This window comes from Dermacentor variabilis, chromosome 8, assembly GCF_050947875.1.
Source record: "Dermacentor variabilis isolate Ectoservices chromosome 8, ASM5094787v1, whole genome shotgun sequence".
Taxonomy (NCBI): domain Eukaryota; kingdom Metazoa; phylum Arthropoda; class Arachnida; order Ixodida; family Ixodidae; genus Dermacentor; species Dermacentor variabilis.
In genome coordinates, this window is record NC_134575.1 from 1,139,521 (window position 1) to 1,163,588 (window position 24,068).

At 45.7% G+C, this 24,068-nt stretch overlaps 1 long non-coding RNA gene across 1 annotated transcript in view; it reads right to left on the minus strand.

The window, feature by feature from the left end:
* Positions 1-24,068, minus strand: part of LOC142589519 (uncharacterized) — a 580,475-nt gene that overhangs the window by 441,997 nt on the left and 114,410 nt on the right. Inside the window, exon 2 of the long non-coding RNA XR_012829879.1 lies at positions 10,002-10,135. This is a non-coding gene — a long non-coding RNA (uncharacterized LOC142589519). The remainder of the gene's footprint in view (positions 1-10,001; positions 10,136-24,068) is intronic.

The following is a 24,068-nucleotide window of genomic DNA, read 5'->3' on the forward strand; positions in this document are numbered from 1 at the left end:
ACAGCATTATGACCGTTGTGCCATATCCAGGGCTTCAAAAGGTGGATAGGGCACGGAAAGAAAAAGTAGGTGGCGACGCGATCTTGAAATTTCCACACGAGCGCTCGATGTTCAGAGCTTCTTCTGGGGTTGCTTAATTGCGTCGTATTCGAAATAAGCAAATACTTCACATCGCAACATTTAGAAGCATTTCCCTAGTGAAAATGAGTCCACATGTAACATGCCGCAGGACATGCGACATCGTCGCACTGACTTCATCAATTTAGTGGTTTGGCCACAAAATACGAAATGAGGCTTAGAACGACAGAAAGCTGAGCTAGGTGGTAAGGATTCATTATGCAAAACAGAAGTGAGGCGTGCAGACAGGACACAAGAGTAGAGAAGTGGACAACACGAACGCCGACTATCAACTGAAGGGAGCACTGAGGCGAAAAAGGAAAGAAGACACAAAACTCAACTGCGCATGCTCAGGAATGTTAAAACCCCGTGTCAGTCGGGTACACGTGCCGGTCTACGTGAGAGATAACTGTTAAGGCGCTTAATCTCTTCCTTATGTAAAGTAATCGAAGGCTGACTCACGCACGCACTTCCACCATTATAGATATGCCATGCCTCTACCATCAGACGCGTATCTTCATTCTTATGCCTGTAAAATATCGCGCATTCATCTAACTCTGGCGCGCAGTTACAATCTCGGCAATGTAGCGAAAGATTAGAAGGCGATCCACCGGTTAACGACCTTTTATGTTCCATTAGCCTCTGATTGATACACCGCCCCGTTTGCCCTACGTAGAACTGGCCACAGCTAAGGGGAATTTTATAAACTACACCCATACGACAGTCAGTAAAACTGTTGTTCTTATTATGCTTCAATGGACAAATATCTGTTAGTTTTTTGCCTTTTACCCGCTCCTTCTTATTCTGTAAGGCAGCGCATATCTTACCTAGCTTATTGGGAGCAGTGAAAGTAACATTAACATCATATCTACTTGCAACTTTCTTAAGCCTGTGCGACACTGAATGAATATACGGAATAGCCACTACTCTTTTTTGCTATTACTACTTTCTGTAATCACGTCCTTCCCTCTCGAAACCGACTTCTTTAGGCGCTCAGCCACAGTGGCGACTGCTACACTAGGATAACCTGCTTCTAATAGGCGCCGGACCTGCGCATTAAAACTGGCGCTCATTTTGTGCATGAAAGATCTGGTGAGAGAAGACTTAAGACACGACATGGCATTTCCGTTTTTTACTACTTTGGAATGCTTGGATTGAAAGTTTAGCAACAGCTTCGAAGATCTTGGGGAGTACTGCCAACAAACATGATTTTGTTCGAAGATCAAGGAAATGTCAGGAAACTGAATTACACGTCGCTGAGGAAATTCCTTGGTAAACTTTAATCCTCCCCCATACAGTTTAAATTGCTCACTTTCTGATGTAGCAGCGGAATCTAATTCTCCCCTATTGCACAAAATCAGTTAATCATCAACGTAACGAAGTATCTTGATAACGCTATCACCTAAGGCTTTCTCTAAGCAGTTGTCAACCTTACTCAGGTAAATGTTGCTAAGAATAGAGGCAACCTTTGAGCCAATACAAATGCCTGATTTCTGCAGAAAAACGCCATCTCTGCACCCAATCACTGTCGACTTCAAGTACATTGAAAGAATTTCTAGAAAAGCTTCCGTGGAAACACCGCATCTGTCAATAAAAGCCGACTCTTGCACTTGTTCTTTAATGCACTCATTTACGGAATTTAGCAACCCGTCATGCGGCAAGGAATAATACAGGTGTTCGATATCCATACTAAAAGCTGTACAATCACCAGGATTTTCCTCTCTCAAATACTGAACTAGTGCCTGAGAATTACGTAAGCAAAAGCGGTCTGAAAAAACTAGTGAAGCTAAGCAGTTCTGTAGGTAACTAGCGACTGACACCTGCCACGTCCCTTTCTCTGACACTATAGCACGAAAAGGAATTTCTTGTTTATGGGTCTTGTCCGAAAAAAACAGTTCTAAGGTGAGGCATTTAGCTTTCGTGACATTACAGACAAGCCTATCAAGATTATGTCTTGACAAGAGGTCAACCGCACGTTGCTTAACTTCGGAAGGCTTGAGTTTTACTGGCTGTAAATTCTTTTCTATGGCTGAAATCGCTTTTTCTGAAAACATGTCATCTGGCATAATTACGAAATAACCTTCCTTGTCAGATATTGCAGATCTAAGTTTATGCTCCACAAGGTAATCAACTAACGGTCGGACAGGGTCAGGCCTCTTAATATGAGAATTTGATTGTTTAATGCCAGCAATGCAATCTGAAATACAGCGTGAGCGTTTTTCTTCAGGGACGAACCTGGTTATGCAGCGTGGTATGCTTAAAGGGACGCTAAAGGTTACCAGAAAGTCAAATTAAAGTGGTAGAGCAATGTTCTAGAACGTCTAAGGCGTCAATATAATCGCGAACAAAACTTTAGTTACCGAGAAATTGAGGCAAATGCATGACACGATTTGAGACCCTCCAGCGACATTCCGGTACTAGCCCGATGACGAAAGCACTCCTCATAATTTGTGTTACTAATACTCAACTACTCGTATTAAAAATATAATTTCATTCGATTATAAGACGGAAGAAAATGTTACTTAACTACGTCTACTTGATTCTAAGAAAAAAAAATAACATTTTGACGTTACCCTTCAGTAGTATGGGTGGTCGAAAGGTTTCGTTTTCGCTCTGCTCTGCGCCGCGCACGCTTTGGAGCTTCAGTAGTTTCGTTATCGCGTCGCGCTGTGCGGGTTCTGCTGGCTCGCGAAACTTTCATTTGGAACAAGCAGCGAGAATGCCACGTCCATGTGATGTCGTGGGAAGCCCTCGTTGCTTTCCCGCTCCGGAGAGCCGGTGTCGAGGCCGCCGTCGTAGTACGCAACGACGCCGGCGCGAGCCCTCAGCAGCAGGTCGCGCTCGTCAGTGCTCAAATCGCTGAAGTTGAGCCCAGCATCGCGAGCCAATCTGTCGTTGTCAGGGTCCGTTGCGACGAGCGTGGAAGTTTGCGTGATAGAATGAAGTACCGGCTTATGGTCGCGCGTTTCTCCTTCCGCTAGCCACCATAATCCCGCTTTCGCTCTGCTGTCGGCTCTGGCTTGGCTCTGTTTCTGGCCGCGCGTTGTCGTTTTGCGCAGAAAAGCCGTAGCGCCGTCTGCGGACGCCGTTTTTCTCACCGACGGCGCAACGTCACTATGAGACCATGATGTCAGTACTCCTCGATTGGATGGCGGGCGATTTGAACTGCGCTAGAGGTACGCGGACGCTTCAGAACGCATTTTCTCTTAAAATAAGTCTCTCCTTGGCACGAAACAAGCGTTTCGAGGTTTCTGGGATGGTATTTCAACAGTCCACGTTGACGTAATAGTAACCTTTAGTGTCCCTTTAAAACGTCAACGGGTTTTTATGTTAGGCTTAAAACAGTGCTTAGGACCTAAAGCAAGGGTTCTTCTATGGTTATCACTTACGATGGCGTCTCCAAGAACCAGTGCGTTATTTGGCGGTGAATTATTAGAAAGGTGTTTGCTCTTACTTTTTTGAAGCTCCGGAAGTTTCATCCTCCATAGGAAGTCCGCGTGCTGCACGGCTAACTTATTCCAATCGGCACAGGGGCGGTTCCAATGGCGACCGTCTCCCAGGGTCGCGCAACGGAGCCTTAGACACTCCTGGTAGAACCTACCTTGGCCCCATGATTCAGCGGAAAGAATAGCTCCGATCCTCCTGGCATGCCCAGTTGATGGTTGAAGGAAGCCGCACATCATTTGAACTTCCAATGGGACGACACGATTACGACTACACCACGACATGGTTCTAGCGCGGAACATATATATCGCAATTAAGGAAGCTAACGAAGCAGGATTGTGCAGATAAGTAGGGGAACATGGAAAAGGGCTCAGAGTTCTACAAATAAAGAGAACGACAGAAAGCTAGCTAGTTGGTAACGATTCATTATGCAAAAAAGAAGTGAGGCGTGCAGTAAGTGATAACCATGGAAGAACCCTTGCTTTAGGTCCTAAGCACTGTTTTAAGCCTAACATAAAAACTCGTTGACGTTTTAAGCATACCACGCTGCATAACCAGGTTCGTCCCGGAAAAAGAACGCTCACGCTGTATTTGGAATTGCATTGCTGGCATTAAACAATCAAATTATCATTTTCATACGCCTGACCCTGTCCGACTGTTAGTTGATTACCTTGTGGAGCATAAACTTAGACCAGTAATATTTGACAAGGAAGGTTATTTCATAATTATGCCAAATGACATCTTTTTCAGAAAAAGCGATTTCAGCCATAGAAAAGAAGTTACAGCCAGTAAAACTCAAGCCTTCCGAAGTTAAGCAACTTGCGGTTGACCTCTTGTCAAGACATAATCTTGATAGCCTTGTCGGTAATGTCAAGAAAGCTAAATCCCTCACCTTAGAACTGTTTTTTTCGGCCAAGACCAAAAAACAAGAAATTCGTTTTAGTGCTATAGTGTCAGAGAAAGGGACGTGGCAGGTCTGTGTCGCTAGTTACCTACAGAACTGCTTAGCTTCACAAGTTTTTTCAGACGCCTTTTGCTTACGTATTTCTCAGGCACTAGTTCAGTATTTGAGAGAGAAAAATCCTGGCGATTGTACAGCTTTTAGTATGGATATCGAACACCTGTATTATTCCTTGCCGCATGACGGGTTGCTAAATTCCGTAAATGAGTGCATTAAAGAACAAGTGCAAGAGTCGGCTTTTATTGACAGATGCGGTGTTTCCACGGGAGCTTTTCTAGAAATTCTTTCAATGTACTTGAAGTCGACAGTGATTGGGTGCAGAGATGGCGTTTTTCTGCAGAAATCAGGCATTTGTATTGGCTCAAAGGTTGCCTCTATTCTTAGCAACATTTACCTGAGTAAGGTTGACAACTGCTTAGAGAAAGCCTTAGGTGATAGCGTTATCAAGATACTTCGTTACGTTGATGATTACCTGATTTTGTGCAATAGGGGAGAATTAGATTCCGCTGCTACATCAGAAAGTGAGCAATTTAAACTTTATGGGGGAGGATTAAAGTTTACCAAGGAATTTCCTCAGCGACGTGTAATTCAGTTTCCTGACATTTCCTTGATCTTCGAACAAAATCATGTTTGTTGGCAGTACTCCCCAAGATCTTCGAAGCTGTTGCTAAACTTTCAATCCAAGCATTCCAAAGTAGTAAAAAACGGAAATGCCATGTCGTGTCTTAAGTCTTCTCTCACCAGATCTTTCATGCACAAAATGAGCGCCAGTTTTAATGCGCAGGTCCGGCGCCTATTAGAAGCAGGTTATCCTAGTGTAGCAGTGGCTACTGTGGCTGAGCGCCTAAAGAAGTCGGTTTCGAGAGGGACGGACGTGATTACAGAAAGTAGTAATAGCAAAAAAGAGTAGTGGCTATTCCGTATATTCATTCACTGTCGCACAGGCTTAAAAAAGTTGCAAGTAGATATGATGTTAATGTTGCTTTCACTGCTCCCAATAAGCTAGGTAAGATATGCGCTGCCTTACAGAATAAGAGGAGCGGGTAAAAGGCAAACAACTAACAGATATTTGTCCATTGAAGCATAATAAGAACAACAGTTTTACTGACTGTCGTATGGGTGTAGTTTATAAAATTCCCCTTAGCTGTGGCCAGTTCTACGTAGGGCAAACGGGGCGGTGTATCAATCAGAGGCTAATGGAACATAAAAGGTCGTTAACCGGTGGATGGCCTTCTAATCTTTCGCTACATTGCCGAGATTGTAACTGCGCGCCAGAGTTAGATGAATGCGCGATATTTTACAGGCATAAGAATGAAGATACGCGTGTTATGGTAGAGGCATGGCATATCTATAATGGTGGAAGTGCGTGCGTGAGTCAGCCTTCGATTACTTCACATAAGGAAGAGATTAAGTGCCTTAACAGTTATCTCTCACGTAGATCGGCACGTGTGTCCGACTGACACGTGGTTTTACCATTCTTCAGCATGCGCAGATGAGTTTTATGAGTTTTGCGTCTTCTTTCCTTTTTCGCCTCAGTGCTCCCTTCAGTTGATAGTCGGCGTTCCTGTTGTCCACTTCTCTACTCTTGTGTCCTGTCTGCACGCCTCACTTCTTTTTTGCATAACGAAATGAGGCATTTTTACTTTTCCTTTCTTGTGAAATGTATAGCCTTCTTTTTCTTTTTACTAAAAGCATCAAATAAAAATTTTAAAGAAAATTATAAAAGCAAATTTGTTTGGTGTTTCCCCTAAGTATCTCATAAAAGTTGTTCGCCCGCATGCGATGAATGCCGTACATTGAGCGAAAAGACGGGGAATGCGGGAGATGGAAATTCAAGACGATGAAGAAGACGTGAACAAGGTGACTGCAGGAGCCAACGTTTCGACAAGTCGACTTGTCTTTTTCAAGGTGAACTTGTCTTGTCTTGAAGAAGACAAGTCTACTTGTTGAAACGTTGGCTCCTGCATTCACCTTGTTCACGTTTTGCTCATCGTACATTGAGCGAATAACGCGAATGTGGAGCTTTCCACTGATTGTCCGCTTTCTGGTGTACTCGTACCGCGACTCTTATCCTTACACCCGTCGTCCGCAAAGGTGCACTCGTCTGGAGGGGAACTCTGTCCATTCTATTGAGGTGACACACGGTCTCTTCCAGGCTCAGGACAACGCAGACGCAACCAGCGCGGCTCAGACAAGCGACTCGAGTACGTGGCTGAAACGGTGAAAATGATGGCCGGATCAAAGAAGCAGGAAGCGGAAGCGGGGGGTTGGATGAAACTGATACGCAGCGTATCGAGCACTCTCTTCAAAACCTCCCGGTATGCTTGCTCCACGTCCCCTCTCCTTCCTTTCTTCTCTAGTTGCTTTTGCTCATTTGCTTGGTTTTCATGCCAGCTTGTTCGACCACTCGCTCGCAGCATCCATCTCGTTTGATGGCATACTCTTTGCGCACTCTCCATGATGAGGGAGAAAGTGGGCGGGGACAAAGAAAGAAGCATTGGTCTTGCTCTCCATGGGCTGCGTCACTAGTTGTATAAAACATTACACTGGCACCATCATCATTTCTGGAATCCCTTCGAGGACACGGAAGACCATGACTCACGTTAACTGCACCAGAGCAAGTGCTCGAGATGATTGACTTTGAGGGATAACCACTTTTGCGTGATATAGCCTATGCCGCGACGTTCAAAGAGGAGACCGGAGTCCCTTGAATGCCTACGGAATACGTGAGCGAAAAATCACGCTCACGATAGTAAGTTTATTTAGTAACACCCACTTTCCTTGGCTATCAATTGAATCAAATTGATATCAATGAACGATATAGATCAAGACCACGGTGCTTGACGACACCCGTAGTCTATGCAGTATGGCCAATTGTTATTGGTATCGTCTGTTACAGCGCTCCGTAGACGTGGGAAAAACCTTGCGCTATGGTTTGCGCACGTAGTCTGTCAAAACCGTTTGCTTCTCTCATGCACTAGCCGTCCGCTACGCATGAGGGTCAGGGGCTTAACCGTTCAATCTTATATTGAGCCGGGTAGTTTGGACTAAGCCACTCTGTTCTTATGTGACTGACAAGCGCTTGGTGAAAGCAAAAGAAAGTGGGTGAGTGTGAGTGTGTGCGTGTGTTAGTGAGTGTGCGAGTGTGACAGACAGACAGACAGACAGACAGACAGACAGACAGACAGACAGACAGACAGACAGACAGACAGACAGACAGACAGACAGACAGACAGACAGACAGACAGACAGACAGACAGACAGACAGACAGACAGACAGACAGACAGACAGACAGACAGACAGACAGACAGACAGACAGACAGACAGACAGACAGACAGACAGACAGACAGACAGACAGACAGACAGACAGACAGACAGACAGACAGACAGACAGACAGACAGACAGACAGACAGACAGACAGACAGACAGACAGACAGACAGACAGACAGACAGACAGACAGACAGACAGACAGACAGACAGACAGACAGACAGACAGACAGACAGACAGACAGACAGACAGACAGACAGACAGACAGACAGACAGACAGACAGACAGACAGACAGACAGACAGACAGACAGACAGACAGACAGACAGACAGACAGACAGACAGACAGACAGACAGACAGACAGACAGACAGACAGACAGACAGACAGACAGACAGACAGACAGACAGACAGACAGACAGACAGACAGACAGACAGACAGACAGACAGACAGACAGACAGACAGACAGACAGACAGACAGACAGACAGACAGACAGACAGACAGACAGACAGACAGACAGACAGACAGACAGACAGACAGACAGACAGACAGACAGACAGACAGACAGACAGACAGACAGACAGACAGACAGACAGACAGACAGACAGACAGACAGACAGACAGACAGACAGACAGACAGACAGACAGACAGACAGACAGACAGACAGACAGACAGACAGACAGACAGACAGACAGACAGACAGACAGACAGACAGACAGACAGACAGACAGACAGACAGACAGACAGACAGACAGACAGACAGACAGACAGACAGACAGACAGACAGACAGACAGACAGACAGACAGACAGACAGACAGACAGACAGACAGACAGACAGACAGACAGACAGACAGACAGACAGACAGACAGACAGACAGACAGACAGACAGACAGACAGACAGACAGACAGACAGACAGACAGACAGACAGACAGACAGACAGACAGACAGACAGACAGACAGACAGACAGACAGACAGACAGACAGACAGACAGACAGACAGACAGACAGACAGACAGACAGACAGACAGACAGACAGACAGACAGACAGACAGACAGACAGACAGACAGACAGACAGACAGACAGACAGACAGACAGACAGACAGACAGACAGACAGACAGACAGACAGACAGACAGACAGACAGACAGACAGACAGACAGACAGACAGACAGACAGACAGACAGACAGACAGACAGACAGACAGACAGACAGACAGACAGACAGACAGACAGACAGACAGACAGACAGACAGACAGACAGACAGACAGACAGACAGACAGACAGAGCCTGACCCGACCCGACCCGACCCACCCGAACAACCGACCGACCAACCGACCGACCGACAAGCTCAAAACACCTCAACTAGGCAAAGAATACTTATCGCAATAATATATTCACAGAACACATAAATGTAGACAGTACAGCCAAGATGGCGCATCGACATTAACGATTAACGCCTTTGAGACCGTAGTCATTGACGTCTCTATGAGCGCTTTCTTCAATGAACTAGAATGGCTTGCCACAATATTACTGCCCAGCTATTGCGGGTGCTGCAAAAATGTTACAGTAATGAAATTAATCCTTTGAAGTCATCTCGTTTTGTCGGGTAGCAGATTCATGTGAGAAGAAAAAAGAAAGGACGCCGATCAAAAAATGTTGGTAGTAAGTATTAGACGTTACGACTTGTGTGAGGAAGCATTGTTCCCTTGTTCACGCCGGCGTTTAGCCAGGTAGATTGATAGAAAAGCGGCACTTTTGTTTGGGGGTGCTGATGAGGAGGCGGCAACACGCGGTCTTCATTTGGATCTAAGCACGCAACTGCTAACCCTCTAGCGTCTCTTTCGTGGACAAAGTAGTATCACTTCACATTGAGATATTGTTCTTCGATATTTGTTTCTCCCTTCAGTATTCTTGCCTGAGGAGTCTACTTAGAGTTTCGAGATATCAAAATAGGTATATGGTCCCGCTTTCCTACATTTAAAATAAAACAGGGCCCTAAAGCAAATGAAAGATGGGGTATTTTCCTTTCCCGAAGAAGCCTGTGGCCTTGGGGAAAACACTAAGTACTAAACACTGCATACAAGCACCATCTTTCCCGCCGGGTTTTTCCGTTTCGATTCATTCTCGATTATAGCGGCGGTGCTGCCTTCCGCTGAGCGCGGTAGCAAAATATATCTAGTCGAGATACAGGGAGATTGCTTACAAGAACGCTGCAAAAGGTGTTTGCTCTGGCCTGCTACTTTGCACCGGCGAAGAGAGACGAAACATGACAGGAGTGCTGAAGAGGAAGGAGCGTGTGCACGCCACGTTGCGATTCTCTGAAGTCGTCCGTCCAGCCTGTAAAATGGAAAGAGGTGACCTTGTATCTGGTGTCTACGTCAAGTCAAGGACCCCAAACTAAAGTCGCCTGAAAGTGGTCGGCCGTCGACATGCTCATATGAAGAGGCCAGCTTTTTGACGTTCGCTCATGTGCACAGAAAATAAAGCAAAAGAGAAAAGCGGTTGCGCAGGCGTCTCAGGCACTGGACGATGACGAGGAGCGCTTGTAGACACTGGGGTTTTTTACGTCTATCTAGTTTGTGTAATATACATTGGGCTACATAGACATTTTGTAAAAATTACGTTAGTTGTCCTTAGTTGTAAAACTAATGAGAAAAAAACTATCAATATCGCGACATAGATTTCACTGTTTTATACAATCCGCATTAGCAAGGATAAGCGAAAGGATAAGCGATACGATATACCCACTAAAAACAAGATGACTCGCGGAATATTGCAATATGACAGACAACAAATTTATTTATTTTTCTTTTTCTTTCGGGTATACTGCCGTCCAAGGACAAAGCAGGTGGGTGTACAAATACAAAGGTCCACGATGAAATAGAAAAACCCCTGGCTTCAAGATTTGAGATTGTGCAAAGGTGGCTGCCGCATGCTCTTCTGAATAAAAATAGCCACATCAAATGCAATTTCAATGTTTGCGCTTTACTTAATTTGCATAAACGAGACAAAGTTAAGAATGGGGTACGCATCGTGTAAATGGCGCTGCAATATAGAGTATATTAACTTGGCGCATTATTACCCAAGCTCTCTCATAGCTGGGCTGATGCGCGTCCCATGAAGGGGCATTTATGCCCTCCCGTACGCGTCGCTCTTCTTGTCAGAAATGCTACATGCAATAGGCGCACAATATTTGTGTAGGGCGCCGCGTTACCTTCTCGATGTCTTCTCTCTTCCGCGCGCCTCGCGTGTGCATATATTAGCAGAGGAGAACATGTGCTACTCCAATTAGAAAGTTCAGTAACGCGGTTAGAACTCAAGCCAGAAGGGGTCCTCCCTCACATGACCTCAAACCTTCTCTATTTGATGGTTTTCGTAGTGACCATTTCAAACAAAACGCAAAAAAAAAGCAGCGGCGATATAGTGGTAAAGCGAGATAAATGCGTTACCATCACGTAGTGTAGGACCCAGATCCATGATTTAAAGAACGTTCACCAACCACATCACAAAGTGTTGTTGAAGAGCTCATCGACACACGTCCTGCCTCTTCGAGGAGGGAAGTGCAATTGGCGGGAGCAGACCACCATTCGTTTCACTATATACGGGGTGATCTTGTTGCAAGCTTTCAGGAATAAAAAAAAATCGCTTTTGGCATATTGCATAATTCTTGTCCTTGACCGGGGTTATGCGAACAGACAGACAATACTAGCACGAAAAATAGAAACACATATTCAACTAATTAACAAATATTGACTAATGTGCTTGTTAAATAATTACTTTATGGCACATATTGCAATTTACGAATTGTTTGCAAGACGTATTCACTTAAAAGGAATCTCCATGGTCGTTCCAGTTAGTTTTATGCTTCAGCTCATAAATGAGCGCTTTGTTAATAACATATATAAGTGCAACGACAACGCATTTTTACGGTGATTTTGATAGCGAATATCTCCAGACCGGTGCCATGCTGGAAATTCATTTCACGTGGATACGCCTTGCAATCTGACCGGCTACGCAATAATGGTGATTAATGAAAAAAGTTATAAACGTATATGTAGTAAATTATCTTTTTTTATGTTACTTGAATATGTGTTTCGATTTCTCGTGCAAGTGATGTCCGCGTCTCTGAATAATCTAGCTCACAGACTAGAATTGTGTTATCTGCAACAGGCGATTTTCAAAAATTCCGGTAAACATAAAGATAATCACCCCGATATGCATACATACACAAATACACGCTCGTCTAAGCTCTCGCATCCCTTCTCTAACTCTGCCACGTGACCGGGTTACCACACTTCACAGACACTTTTTCCCCATTTTGAGACTCCTATTGCTAACACATTAAAAGAGGAAAATCTGTCTCGCAGGGAGCATACGGGACAATGCTGGATGCTGACAAGACGACCATGACGATAGAAGAATGCGTCTAGACAGGGTCACCAACCAAGTGTCTACAAACTTGGAGGATTGAGAAAGTAAACTTTTAATGTTGAGCAAACGAAGTGTTCTTCGCCCTTGGTGGGCAGTGAACCGAGATGACCCTGGCCATCTGCCGGGCTCGGTTCACTCGTGCACTGCAATCCGGGTTTGGCAGCTGCTTTGCAGTAGTGACGCGCTGCGGCTGGGTGCTGCTCCCACACCGTGTGCAGCAAGGAGAAGTCGCAGAATTCGTTTTTCAAGTGATGGTTGCGGCGTTGGGGGCAAATGTGTATTTGTAATGGGCGTTCCTATTTTTATGGGTGATTGCGAAAATGCACGATAGTAGCCAGCGATCAGAAGGTGTTAGCTTAAGGGAAGTTCAATATGTTACAGGAGGGACAAGTAACGAAAGCCACGTAAAGCTTAAGAAATTATAAGGTCAAATGGTTTCTTATAACTCCTGACTTGAGTGAGTAAAGTAACAGGGCTCTCATGGTTCAGACTGAGTTCCCACTTCTGTTCGAGGTCCTTAAGTATTCAATATGAATGTCTCAAAATCAAAAACCAAGGAGATAGACAAGCTTATTTATGATCATAGCTTCTTGAATTTTTCTTTCCTTGTTTTCTGTATGTTATTGGTGGTAAATACGATAAAACGACGTGCCCAAAATAACAACGATGTATCTGCCCACTGACAAGCTATTCCGCCGTGATCCTTGCGGACGTCCGCTGAAGGACGCGAGACCTCACAGGCATCCACCGGACTATACGGAATGTCGTATTGAAACAATGCAGAATATAGGTTGAATGACGTATGAAAGTCAAGTGGCACTTCGCCTTGTAAGTAAAATGGCTTACAACTAAAGGCTAAAATATTAGTAGCTAGTGAGAACTAAACTGGGAAAAGACAATCAAAAATACAGTACATGTGCAGGAGAAATTGAGGATGATTGTCATTGCAGCGATTAACCGAATGCTTCTAGCCAGCTATTTGCTTTATTAAATGAATGATATGCTTAAAAACGTACATTTGTTACGGTAAGAATATATACGTAACCCGCGTTGTTAAATTGCATAATTTTGTTAAGGACAGAGCCGTTAACCAGCACATCTGCAGCGGTAGTTTAGGTGCCGATAGAATATAACCGAATTCACCGCACGTGTATTTGTCTCCAGCGGCGCGAACTCCGGCGTGGAGGGCCACTGGCATCTCCCGTTTACGGATCCTTCGGCAGCTGCCTGTAGCGACGGGGGAAAGGGGGGGAGGGCTGTACCACGACACCTAAACGATGCCTAAAAGATATTCTCGGAGCGCGTCCCATGCGCTTTCAATGACGAACGCGCCGTGCGACTCGGTCGTGCGAGAGCAGGCATCCTTACATCGGTGTCTTCGTATGGGCGGTTGATGTCCAGCCAGCGATCACGAACACCGAAAACGGGCGAAAGAGGCAAAGAAAGAAAGTTGTTCGCTTTCAAATCGAAGCATAACCAACAGTTTAACTAGTAACAAAGAGTATAAGGAAATCTGGAACGTCGTGACGCAAGTCATTTAAGACTACAGAAACCCTACGCATGCGGATACAGTTTTTATTTTCCGGTACGGAACATCGCAGGCTGTCGAGCCCACGCTGGCTCGGCCAGCGCTGCTGAGCTCTAAAGGCAATCGGTCCCTAAGTGAACCCCAGTAAATCCCTAGGTGGCAGGAAAGTCCCTAGGTCGCCAGAAAGCCCCCAGCCATCCTCCTTCTTTCTCCCCTCGCTCACTCGGATCTAGTTCCACGGGAGATCAGGCCGTTTTGAAATGGCGAAGGCAGCTTCAACCGCCACGAGAACCTTAAACTTAACATCTTACGCTGGAGAAAAGGGAATAGAGAGATGAGGAAGAGAGAAGGAAAGACGCGGTGTTTGCGGAAACGCACACGGAGGGCGCCACGCCGTCCGAATACACTGGGTCATATATGACAAAATCCTTAGACAAGAATGTGCTTTATCTGAATGTGATAGCGAACGGTCCAACAGTTCTTATCGAGACAAAGCCTTTCTCTTATGGCGCATTATGCTTTATTTTTATAAAAAGAAGCGGTGCGAGAATCGTGGAACCAACTTTAACTGGATGACTTTGCAAACAAAAGAATCGGAGGATACCTTGGAGAGTCCAAGATCTTGGCGTGCAATAATTGACGGAGGCTAGTAAGAAGGAAGTCAGGTTTCAGTAACTGGTGAGTCCTGGTTGGTCCATGGTCATGCTCTGCTGAACAGTGATGTGCTTTGACAACCATACAAAATTTTCTTGTGGTCAGCAACCTATTTGATTTGCAGATTATTGCGAACTCTACTTAATATTCTGCTTTAATAATTATGTGGGCGCTTATAATACTGTTCTTATTGCAAATTGGGCATGAACTTCTATTATACAGCAGGGATGCATATCGGGCTCTTCTTGTGGTAATAGCCTTCTTTCTTGTCCTGCTGATAATTACACTTTTGGTGCGCCTTTTCTGTAGACTTTATATGTTTCTGTGTATGTGGCATGTATGTGCGCGTAATACGAGGTGAAAGCCAGCCTCAATTACTTAAGTGTGCCTTGGATGGCCCGTCGCTTCTGATGTCTCTTACTTAATTTCCTATTCATCTACACATACTGACCATGCACGTAGTAAGCAGCCAGAATGGCGGAAAATAATTATTAACTAGTTCAACAAAATTATTTCATTAAACTAAAAACATCATAACCTGGTGACGCATTGTTTCTTTCTTTAATTACCCCGATGTTTTTAGGCTAGTCACATGTATTATCGCCATCTTTATGTTGCTTGCCAATTTGCAGGCTTTTCAGCTGATCTCACAGCCAGTTAACGACAACCACATGTACCAAATAACGTAAATAACAGGTTTTTGTCCAACCGACTCTAGCCTACACATTTAGATTTGTTCCGAAATATTCCGAAAATAAATATTCGGAGCTTGATTCAGTGTTCAAAAGCTGTTTTTCTCACGTAATCATACATTCGAATCGATCTGAAAATTTTGCTAATTGAACACTGTTAGATTCATGCCATCCAAGTAGCGGCACGATATTTTGACATGACACACAGTGACAGAACCCATGTGCCTTGACAATGATTTTGTACGGTTGAATGGTTTTAAAATTATTTCCGACAATAATATTTCAGGTGCAGAAGTGACTCGGTGTACAAGAAATGGTCGAGCGCCAGTGGACCATTCAAGAGTGCGCTGAATTGTTCGTTCCGGGCTATTTATTCTACATACAGAAATTATTTGTTTTGAAAACATATAAACATTTAACAGGAAAGGGAAAGCGAGGAGCAGGCTGGCAACTGCCACCGGAAGGGGCACAAAACCTGCCTACACTTCAGAAGGGAGGTGACAGCAACACAGAAATGGAAGATAGGAAGGAGGGGAGGAAAGAGAAAAGAAACAGCAACCGGACAAATCTAGCATAATGATGTATAACACAAAATACAGGTCACACACAGTAGGGCCGGTCACTGAAGGTCACGCAACTACAGAATGGTAAATAGAAGACATAGTATCGATGCTACAAACGTGAACCTAAGTTAGAAAAATAAGTAGAGTGAGATGAGCCTGATCACGTCGAGACTCACAACTTCTGGGGTACAAACATTCGACGAGGAGGTGACACTCTCTCACTAGCGACATGCGCTGCGCACTGAAAGCGGGACACTCCAACACCAGGTGCTGAAGTGTCTCGCAGCAGCCGCAAGACGTACACAATGGACTGGCCACACGTCCTTGTCTGTATAAACGTTCGCGCACGTTCACGCAGCCAACCCCCAGCTTGAGTAGTTGCGCTCTAGCGCGATGAGGCGAGCCTCGGCCGCGAACACGGGGCGGGAACATTCCATTGGTTCCGGTCTGGATGCTGCTTGAGCAAGTGGCGACGAATCAGCAGACGAGCGTCATCAAGCTTGCACAAAATTTCAGGGCAGACACAGTTGTTATGAGCGTAAGTTGAAGCCAGTCGACCAGCCTCTTGATTTCCGGCGATTCCTACGTGTGAAGGAATCCATTGAGCAACGAGAGATACCCACGTGATGAAATTTTGTTTGCAGAGTCAGTGATGCTGCGCGCAACTGGGCAATCAATGTGACTGCGTTATAACCTGCTAAGGGCGGCGCGGGAGTGCCTAAAGATGACAGTCTTCGATGTGGTTAACTCATCTTGCATGTATTTCAGTACAACATTAATCACTGCTAGCTTCGCAGTTGCTGAAGTTGGATGAAATATTTGAAATATACGTCGCACTTGAGTCGAAGGGCATAAAAAGAATTCAGAGGCGCCTTGACCGTCGCTGTGTGCAGATGCACCTGTGAATACTTGAAGATAATCTGGAAATCTTTCGAACATGTAAGACTGAGCCAATTGGAATATTGCCGAAACAGGCATATTCGATTTTTTGTTTTTGTCAGGGATTGTGACGTAAATGGGGAATACGTGTTTTGTGATATCTTTTGGAAGCGGAGGCGTAGCTGAAGCAGCATGTTCAGAAATGTCAGTGATATTCATAAATAATGCCTCCATTTTTCGGATGCGAGATAACGGGCGGTGAATGAGACGATCAAGTAGCGATTGGCCATTTGATACGTGGTGCAGACGCTCAATATGATATAGAGTTCGCTGGTCTGCTTGCAGCCTCAGGGTTATGTGATGCGCTTCAGTGAGTAAAGTAACGAATTGCGCCTCACGAGGTAGCCCAAGCATTAGTCGAAGGGCAGCGCGACGATCTCGTTCGCGTTGTGCCATCAAACTACGGGGTACGTTCAGGACTGGTAACGCCTACATCATGCCTGAGAGTACAGATGACTGGTACACCTTGAGAGCCGTTGTTTGATCGCAGCCAGCACCTCTAGCAGTCAAGGGGGCCACATATTTTAGTAGGGAGTGCGACGTGCGTCGTACAAATTTAACGGCAGGACGCCAAGAAATGCGATCATCCACAGTTAACACCAAATAATGGCGTCGTCGCACCCAGCTTATAGACGTTTCGTCAAGGTACAGTCAGCTCATTCTTCGACGAGCGCGTGGTTTAGGGTGATATGCTATTGCAGCCGACTTAGCAGGTGATTTGTGCAGACCAACTTTACCCACGTACTCCGAAGTCGCGTTTAGAGCTCTTTGCAAGCTTGCACGAAGCCGCGGACCAAGATGCGAAGGGCTGCTTATCCACAGAGCAATGCCATCTGCATGTGTAGACGCTATGCTCACAGGGAAGGCACAGTCCCGAGGCAAATGAGTTGGAAGCGCGGCGAGTACGGTGTTAAACAAAAGCTGCGATAAAACGCTGCCCTTTGTGATACAGCACTTCACACTTCGGGATTCACTAGTTATTCCTCCGACGCACACTTTCATCCGGCGGTTCGATAGAAAATTGCGCACAAATCGAAGCAGACGACCCGAAATTCCCGCGGTTGCAAGAGCGAAAATAATCGCCTTATGCGGAACTGAGTCGAAAGCTTGCTGTATGTCTAGGAAGAGCACGTAGGCGGAATGCTTGTTTTCTCTAGCAAATTCGAGCGCTGAGACAAGGTCTGAGATGCTGTTCAGAGCTGAACGGCGACGACGAAAGCCACTCACGACATCACGGAAAAAAATTCAGCTTCTCTCGCCTAACATCTAGGCGAAACAAAACCTTTTGCTTCGTTAACTTGATGACATTTGAAGTTAGGGATACTGGCAGGCAGTGCTTGAGGTGCCTTGTAGGGCGCCCGGGCTTAAATATTGGATCACGACGGACGATTTCTATTCAGCAGGGATTACACCAGTTCTCCATATTTCCCTATACTCGTCCAATATATGGTCATGAAAACTCTTATCAACGTTCCGTAATGCTTGATACGTGACACCATCTTCACCTTGAGCAGTGCGGCGTTTGGAGAGGCTCAGCGTGTCGCAGCTACTCAAGAGTGAAATTTGCCTCGTCCATCTGGCAGGCTGGACTGTAGGGAGCGGTTATAGTACTGTGACTTGTCAAAGAATGTATGTTGCCATTTGTGGTGTCACTGGGTGTAGGAGAGACGGAAAGGTCTGCAAATGCCTGATCTAGCTAGAAGTTTTGGTGACTGACCAGTCGCTATGCACAATGCAGCAGTAGGATTCTTGCAGATTTCGGGAGTGTGGCGAGCCTTCAGTATCGCCATACACTTCCAAAACCACTTCTAGTAAGCAGCGAAGTACATAAGGCTGCCCAGCTTGCTGTTTTGTATACCGGCGTATGGCTGCGTCAATGCGATTACACATAGTCCAGTCGGTGCATCGTTTAGAGTGCTGTGCCCGCCTATATAAGCACGCCGTCGACATGCGCGGAGCCGCAGGAGCTTTAGATCGGGGTTTGGTTTGTCGATATTCTGTCGTCGTTGTACTGTAGCTTCTCGTAAACACTCACTCATCAGTTTGAACAGGCTCTTTTGAGATGGTGCCTCTGAGATCAGCTGACGGAACTTGACGCAGTTTGTCACTTTGTACACGGTAGTGTCGCGGCCCGCAGGATTTGTTGGTGTTAACCAAATGGGTAGGTGATCTGAGTCCCCGCCCCCACCAACCGTCGCTTTTCAGGATATTGGCCGCATTCGGGGGCTCCTTTTCACAGCTGAAAATAAAAGACAACAGAAAAAGAAAAAGAAAACACCCGAGGAACACTTTCTGCTCTCTTCTTTATGTTGCGTGTTATCCCGAGAGCGGCGAGTTATTCAAGCGTCGAGATCAAAGCCCAGCCGAAGACGAGCCACTCTTCCTCCACATCGACTCATGTTTCACCGCACGGCTTCGACGTCGTGTAAGGTTGCTGAAAAGAGCTGTCGAGCGTGTGTGGGCACAAAAATTTGGTCTCCGAGGAACCGCGGCTTCATTACCATACATAGTCATCTTGCGAATGCCAGGCCTTTCTGTTAGAGAAAAATAAATAAAGGAAATAAAAAGAGAACATCTCCTTGAGCCTTGTCACTTCGTTGTTGCGTCATTTCCTGTCTCGTGAAGAACAATAATCAGAAAACGCTAAACAAAGCCAAGGGCTGTCTTTTCTAACGGTAATTACTTTATTTTGTTTTCCTTCTTTTTTTTTCTGTTGGCTCGTCCGCAGTCATGTTGCCCTTGTCCGGATCGGTAAGTCGACAAGACGAATGATACGAAAAAAAAAAAAGGATGAATGAATTCAGTTGTTAAAGAATATGGCAACCAAAATAGGGCTTTGTAATTATATCTTTTTTAAATTTTGACATACTCGAGCCCTTCGTTGGCACGCCATCGATGTCACCCGGATCAGTTAATCGCCGCAACGAATAATAAATGAATGAAACATAAAATATATCGTTTTAAAATAGTGCTCATGGGGCAGCGTTTTTGTGAGACCATTTATTTATATATTGTATTTGGCCTTGACTGATTCGAACAATCGACAACGATTGTAAACGTAAGCGAATAGCCGAACGCTTCTATAGAAAGCTACAGTATCTTTATTAAAGGAATAATGTGCTCGAAGATAGCCAGGATATTTAGGCAGCGTTTGATGTTTCTTAATTCCACAGGGAACACATTCGTTAATCAGCACATATCAAGTGGGCGTACAGTTGGGTATACATATAAGCCAAATTGGTCACGTGTGTGCTGCCTGGAGAGGGTAACTGCCATACTCCTCTCCCGTAGCCACCACAATAAAATAAAGTTAAATTATGGGGTTTTACGTGCCAAAACCACTTTCTGATCATGAGACATGCCGCAATGGAGGACTTCGGAAATTTCGACCATCTGGGATTCTTTAACGTACACCTAAATTTAAGTACCTGGGTGTTTTCGCATTTCGCCCCCATTGTAATGCGGCCGCCGTGGCCGGGATTCGATCCCGCGACCTCGTGCTCAACAGCCTAACACCATAGCCACTGAGCAACCACGGCGGGTAGCCGCCACACGGGGAGATGGTGGCGTGAGGAGAGGTTGCCCGTCCATCTTGAGCACTCCATCGTACCTTCAGACGCCGGACAACTCTCGCGGGACAGCACGTGCGTCCCAAAGAGTTACGTAGTAGTGGAAAACTTTCTGTCGCTAGTTCTTGCGTAGGGAACGCGAGGCGGCGTCGCCGCGTGTGGACGTGCCTCATCGGCTCCGTCAGTTTTTGGGTGTAGCTCCCGTTCTTTTTGTTATATCCTAGTGGCTCTTTCACGCGACATGTCTGAAGAATTCCGCGACGTTCTGAGACTTTTTTTTTGAAGAGGTCTGTGCATTAGAACGCTTGTTATTGTGACTTTTGTGGTTCCTCGCCTACGAGAGCTTGGTGGCTCTCCGACGCCGTAGGCGTGGACGCGCCTCGTGCGGGCGTCATGAACCCGGTTGAGGTAGTAGAAGGGGAAGAGAGAGAGAGAAATAACGTTTATTTGCACCCGCAAAAAGAGCCCCGAGGAGGCAAGAGTCTTCCTGTCTCTTCGGTTTACTCCTCCCCTTTCAGCTGGCTGATGCTCCTTGGAGCTCAGCGGTGTCCAGGGCCATGCGGATGACTTCTCTTTGGTCATCTTCCTTCGAGCTGGTCATTAACGTCTCCCAGGATTGTCTATCCCTATCTGGTTTATTGTACCTAGGACATGTCCATAGTATGTGGATCATGTCCGCCTTTGCCCCGCAGTGTTTGCAACTCATGTCCTCAATGCTATTATGCCATCTCTTCAGAATGTAGGGGTTGCAGATCACCCCCGCTTGGAGTTGCCTCCATGTTATCTCTTCTTGCTTACTTAGTTTCTTATGCGCCTCTGGCAGTGTTTTCCTTCCCATTCTATAATAATCGAGAATTTCGCTGTAAGTGTTTATACCTTCCTCTTTTTGTAGGGGCTCCCTGGCTGTAGAGGCTGCATTGGTGTACCGGTAAATAAGCTCTCGGGCCAATGCATGCGCTTTCTCATTGCCGGGCAAGCCTTCGTGGGTAGGAGTCCATATAAGGTTCACTAATTCTTCTGGAATTGGTCCTTTCTCCAATATGTTGAGCGCCTCCTTGGAGATTCTCCCTGCGGTATAATTCCTGATAGCTGTTTTGGAATCTGACACTATGATTTTCACCCCTTTTTGAGTCAAAGCTAGGGCTATGGCCACCTCCTCTGCAACCTCCACACTGTTTTGCGGGGTACTGCAGCTCTTTGAGTTCTCACCGTTAGCCTGTGTCGTCACTGAGACAAAACCTGGTCTGCTTTCATATTCTGCTGCATCCGTGTAGAACACCCCTTGCTGTTTATCTAGTGATTTTTGTAACGCTTTAACCCTGTCTTTCCTCCTGTCCTGGTGGTGACTGGGATGCATATTCTTCGGGAGTGGTGGTATGCGTATCCTGTCTCTGATTTGTGACGGGATGGATCCCGTGTTTCTTACTTTGTTGTTAGTTTTGTATCCTAGTTTCGCTAGAATTCTCAGACCACCTCTGCTTCGCATTAGTCTCTGTTGCTGGGAGACTAGTGTGGCTTCGATCAACTCTTCTAGGGTGTTTGAAATGCCCATGTTTAGTATCCTCTGCGTAGATGTGCATGGTGGCAGGTTTAGGGCTGTTTTAACTCCTTTCCTAATGAGGATTTCTATTTTGTTTTTCTCGGCCCTTGTTAGTTTAAGGTACGGTGTTGCGTATGTGATCTTGCTGATCGCGAAGGACTGTATTATCCTTAATAGGTTAGCCTCCCTCATGCCTGCCTTCTTGTTGGCTATTCTTCGGAGGAGTCGGCATGTTTGGCTTACGCTCATTTTAAGCTTTCTAATCGTTTCCGTATTTCTTTCATTGTCCTGAATGTGCATGCCTAGCACACGTATAGCTTTTACGTTTGGAATCGCGTCCCCATTAACAGTGAGTTTTATCCCGTGGGTAGGGATTTTCTTTAGCATTTTCTGTGGACTGATGAAGAGAGCCTCCGACTTCGTAGCTGAACATTTAAGTCCGGCTTTTTCTAAGTGCTCTTCAATTATATTGATGGCCTTTTGCAGCGTTTCTTCTATGTGGGCGTCACTGCCTCGATTTATCCATAGGGTGATGTCGTCCGCATAGATCGTATGTTCTAGCCCCTGTAAGTCCTTAAGTTTGTGCGGGAGTCCAATCATTACTATGTTAAAGAGAGTGGGTGAGAGCACAGAGCCCTGCGGTGTCCCCTTATTACTGAGCACTATCCCTTTCTCCTCGTTACCCCCTAGACTGACCGTTACTGTTCTGTCAGTCAGAAAGTCCTTTATATACTCGTAGGTACGTCTCCCTACGTTTAGGCTATTCAATTTCTCTAAGATTGCCCTGTGGTCTACGTTGTCAAATGCTTTGGCCACGTCTAAGCCAACGATGGCTTTCGTGTCCTTCGTTTTGTGGTCGATAATTTGCTCTTTAAGCTGTAGCATGACATCGCACGCAGATAGGTGTGCTCTGAAGCCTATCATTGTGTCAGGGTATATGTCTTGGTCTTCCAAGTATCTGCTGATTCTAGATTGTATCACATGTTCCATTAGTTTCCCGACGCATGACGTGAGGGATATTGGTCTGAGGTTTTCGAGGCTGAGCTTTTTCCCCGGTTTTGGAATTAGGACTAATTTTGCCTCCTTCCATTCTTTGGGGATCTTACCTTTCTCCCAACACTCTTGCATAAAATTCGTTAGGTTTACTATTGACTTGTCGTCTAGGTTCCTCAACATCCGATTGCTGATTCTGTCCGGTCCTGCAGCTGTTTTCGTTCTGAGTCGATTCAACTCGGCCCTGACTTCTCCTACCGTGACGGGGCTGTCCAAGAGGGGGTTCTCTTCGCCTTTGTAGTCCGGCAGCGTTTGTTGCGGACCACATTTAAGATATCTATCCTTAACTTCAGCGAACAATTGCCCATTACTACCTTCGTATTTATACACTAGTTTCTGCATGTTGCTACGCGTCTCTGATTTGCTGTTTTGGGGATCTAGTAGGTGCCTCAATAGTTGCCATGTATTTGATTTACCAATTTTGTGATCCATCTGTTCGCATATGCTATTCCAATTTCGTTTCGTGAGTTCGAGTGCGTATTCTTCAATCTCTCCGTTCAGGTGCGCTAATGCCCTCCTAATGTTTCTATTGCTTCTATTCTCTCTAAATTTTTGCTCTAGCTGCCTCTTTTTCCGCCATAATCCGACCATTTTCCGGTCTACTACCTCTTGCGTTTCGTCCGCCTCCACCTTTTCGGTGGCCTCTTCAACCGCTTCCAAGAGGGCTTTGCTCCAACTGCCTAAATCATTGAGCTCCACTTTTTCGGCACATTTCTGCCTAAAGAGGTTCCAATTTACCGCTTCGAACTGCTTGGGTTTGGGAGTTGGTATGCCGTGTTCTACCACCGTCTCTATTTTTCTGTGGTCGCTCCCCAAGTCCTCTCCCGTGTTACACCATCGTGCGGTTATGTGTCCCCCTATGAGAGTAAGGTCCGGTGTGGTGTCCCTGGAAACACTATTTCCCTTTCTAGTCGGGATTTGACGATCTGTTAGTAGAGTTAGTTCATGCTTGGAGATAGTATCCCATAATTCTCTGCCTTTTTGTTGCGAGGTTTTGTACCCCCAAGCCGTGTGTTGCGCGTTAAAGTCTCCGACTATGACTATGGGGCTGTTCCCTGCAATGTTTTTGGACCTTTCGATGAGCTGATCGAAGCCACAATTCTTTTTTTGCTTAGGAGAGCTGTATACGTTGAGAACGTATAGGCTTCTATCTTTTCTTTTCCTCGGTACTAGTTCAATTAAGACGTGATCAATCTTATTTGTGTCAGTCTCGTGTAGTACTGCTGCTAAGTTTCTTTTAACTAAAATAGCTGTCTGCCGATTCTCTCCTTGCCCAGTGTAGGCTGTGTAGCCGGCCAATT